Source organism: Callorhinus ursinus, unplaced genomic scaffold, assembly GCF_003265705.2.
Source record: "Callorhinus ursinus isolate GAN/ISIS: 27379988/994484 unplaced genomic scaffold, GSC_fseal_2.0 scaffold32, whole genome shotgun sequence".
In the NCBI taxonomy this organism is placed as follows: domain Eukaryota; kingdom Metazoa; phylum Chordata; class Mammalia; order Carnivora; family Otariidae; genus Callorhinus; species Callorhinus ursinus.
Window position 1 is genome coordinate 9,794,035 of NW_027397094.1, and position 3,689 is coordinate 9,797,723.

Sequence of the window (3,689 nt, forward strand, 5' to 3'; positions counted from 1 at the left end):
TTTTGTTTCTTCTTTTCTGATATGTATGCCTTTTGTTTCTTTTTTTTTTTTTTTCCTCGTCTTATTGCACTGGCTAGATCTTCTAGCATTAGGTTGAATAAAGTGCTGAGAGCAGACATCCTTACCTTGTCCTAGATCCTAGAGGGACAGTGCTCCAACTTTCATCATTTAGTAGAATGTAACCTACAGAGTTTTTGTAGATTCTATTTTTCTAAGTGAGGGAGTTTCCCTCTATTCCTTTTTATCTGGGAGTTTTTATCATGAGTGGCTTAAATTTTGTCAAGTGCTTTTATTCCACCAATTGATATGATCATGTTTTCTCTGATTCAGGTTGTTAATATGGTGGATTGCATTGTTTGATTATCAAATATTGGTCAAGCATTGCTTCTCTGAAATGAATCCTACTTAGGCTTATATTTCTTTTTATATATTTCCACACTTAATTTGTTAATACTTAATTTGATAATACTTTGTTAAGGATTTTGCATCTGTATCGCTAGGGATATTTTTCTGTAATTTTGTTTCTCTGTTTCTTTCTTTCCTGATATTGGTAGTTTATGTCTTTACTCATTTCTTTGTCAGTAGTGCTAGAAGCTTGACGATTTTGTTGATATTTTCAAAGAACCAGAAAACATATTCTTTTAAATTGCACATAGAAAATTCACTAATAGACCATATTCTGGATCAGAACAAAAATCTCAACAATTTTAAAATCAAATGAAGTGTGTTTTCTGGCCACAACAGAATCAATAACAGATATTTGGAAAATACCAACATATTTGGAAGTTAAACAGCATGCCTTAAAATAGCCAATGGGTTAGAGAAGAAAAGACTGAAGAAACTAAAAAAATAAAATTAAAAAATCTGAAGTTAATGAGAAATGAAAACTGAGTGTGGTAGAATGTAACTACAGAAGTGCTTAGGTGGAAATTTAAAGTGATGTTTATGTTAGAATGAAAGTAAGATCTCACCTAATGACCTTAACTTGTACTTTAGGAAGTTAGCAAAACAATAGCCAGTTTAAACCAAAGCTAACAGGAAAAAGAAAATAAAAAGCAAAAGTCAAGGAAATCAAGGCTGGAGCGGCAGTGCTAAGGCTGGAGGGTGGGGGGGGGGATGATTGGGGGGGGTAGGACCTTACAGCTGGGAAAGTCAGCTCCAGACGCGAAGCTGCCTCAGAGCCAGGATCCCAGCCAGAGAGGGGTCAGCAGCAGCTAGTCCCTGTTGGGTACTGTCTTCAATATCAAGCCCCAGGACAACTGCCTGGACGTGTTCACCAAGAGCTGGGGGGTCCTTTTGGAGTTTCTGAGTTCACTACCTCAGAAGGATTTCAAATTGGCCAGGAAAAAGCCCCGAGAAAGGATTGCTGGTGGAGCATGCATTTTCTACATTGCCTGGGCCCCACCCCCTGCTCCTGGGATGCACCCTGGGATTCCTTGTGCAGAGTGGCTGACTTTGTGAAAGTTGCTTACCGAAAGCAGATGAACCTTGCTCGTGTATTGGCACCAGGGGAGAAAAGTTAAACACAAATGTAGAATTATATCAAAGTTTGTGAAAATTACCAGCTGATTAAAAGACTTGTGGATTCCTTTAATCCAGAAACCAACTGAGTGGTTGAACTGATTATGTTTGACTTTAAAATCAGTGGAATCCATCTAGACAAAGAAAAGCATTAAAGAGCAGGGGATCTTACTGTTAAAATCTTGGATTTGAGTAGAGCATTTTTATGGGGAACAATTTTTCCAAGGTTGATAAGCATTTCTTATCAGAACATTTTTGTCTAACTTTGTATTTGATGGAGATCCTGTAATAATTGATGGTCTACATGCAGAAACACCAGATGCTTTGTGCAAGAAGCTGCTTGCACAATTTTTCTTTATCCCAATGCTAGCCAGTTGAAATGTGCAGAAAAGCTGCTCAGCAGCAGAAAACTTATAACAAAGTTAGTGGGATATTTTACATTCTGTCACAGGGCTCCCCAAAGAACACTAGCTAAAAATTCAGACTGTCAGGTAATTCCTTGAGAAATTATTTGACAAATTATCTGGCAGAACTATAAGAGATTTTTAGGAGATATGAGGAATAAAAATGAAACGTAATCTTCAAAATTCTGAATGAATGCCTTGGGATCCCCCTCCATTCGGTGGTATGATTCATGCAGAGAGGTAGAATATTGAGCCCTGTTTATATTGACGTGTTTCTCCCTGAAAGCATGGATGGAGGAAGGACTGAATATCTTTTTAACTAATCGCTGGGGATTTCGTTGTCTGCATGGCTGCCTGGAAAATGAGGTGTGGTGTGAAGATGTTAGAATATTGGCTGTGGTTCACGAATCCTAAGGATTGCCGGGTGCATTTACTGCAAACAGACTAACCACATCAAGATTATCATTTTACAGTCCATGGAAGTAGACTGAAAGAAAGAGACCATTGTAGTTCTTTATACTGTATCTTCCCCATTCCTCAGGGAGGTCACCAACTTTATTAACTCCTGGAATGATGGAAAATGTTCCCCTGAATTGGTATATACCATTCCTTCTGTGCTAGGATATACTCATTACCAACATGTCAATGGGACCAGAATGCCCCACTGATTTTGCTAAGGTTCCTTCTATGCTGATGAAGTATTTTTCAAATGATTATCAAGTGAGGTTAACCAATTTGCTGGACATTATCAAACTGGGCAGCCACTGCTCAAAAATATGATGTCTCAACTTTGTGCTACAGCTGATATGCAGCTTCAGGTTTTTTATGCCACTCTGGATCTCATCTATCATGGGAAGCATCCTCTGATGAGGTCAACCCCAGACATCCCCAAGGAAACCCAGGGTAAAGTTTATAACTTACCATACATGGTAAATACTGTGTGGCACTATAATTCAATTACCTTGTGTAATTGATGATATTAAGTATCACTCTTACCAGATGTCCAGGGTACTAGCTTCCATGGTTTAGGAGGAATGTTTTCTATAGTATCCTTTTAACAGACTACAGGTTAGTGCTCTTGCAGGGAGACGTTGGCACGTGGTAGGAATGAAGAACCCATACTCAAAATTCCATGAACTCAAAAGGGCCCTGCTGTTTAGTATGTTTGGGAAATGCCACATAAGCTTTAAAGGTTCACTGTGCACAATTAGAAGAGCTACAATCATGAAACATATTTAGCATTGCATATGTAACTCAATATTTCCCCAAAATACTTGACTGTAGGACCCACCCCTTTTTTAGGATTACCTATTGATGACATTTTTCAGACCACTAGAAAATAAATGCAAAAAGCATTCAGATGGAAATAACAGTCTTACAGATAAAGGGTTCAAAATTAATGTGATTGCAGAATGCAATTGTTCATCAACATAAAAAGCCAGAGACAATGAAAAAAATTTTACTGGTAAAGGCTGAGATGCAAAATAACATTCCCAGATATATAAGGGCTCAGGAAACATCTCAACTTTGTACTCTTCTTTAAAAATTGCTTCAAGAAAATGTAATTTTGACCAAGTCAAAGCAAAGGAAATCTTTAAGGAACTATTGAGAATGTAGAGAAGTCAGTCTCTTTCACAATATCTGGATAAATCATAGTAGCAAGTTATTTAGTTATGAATATTTTTCCTAATGATGAGAATAAACACATAAGCACACAAGCAATCCTTCTGGGGGGAAAAAAATCTCTCATGAGGTTATGGTTTA

At 37.6% G+C, this 3,689-nt stretch overlaps 1 pseudogene; it reads left to right on the forward strand.

Moving 5' to 3' along the window:
* The first annotated feature begins 1,116 nt into the window (after window positions 1–1,116).
* LOC112807879 (mitochondrial intermediate peptidase pseudogene) lies at window positions 1,117–3,164 on the forward strand (annotated as a pseudogene).
* Window positions 3,165–3,689: the final 525 nt, after the last annotated feature.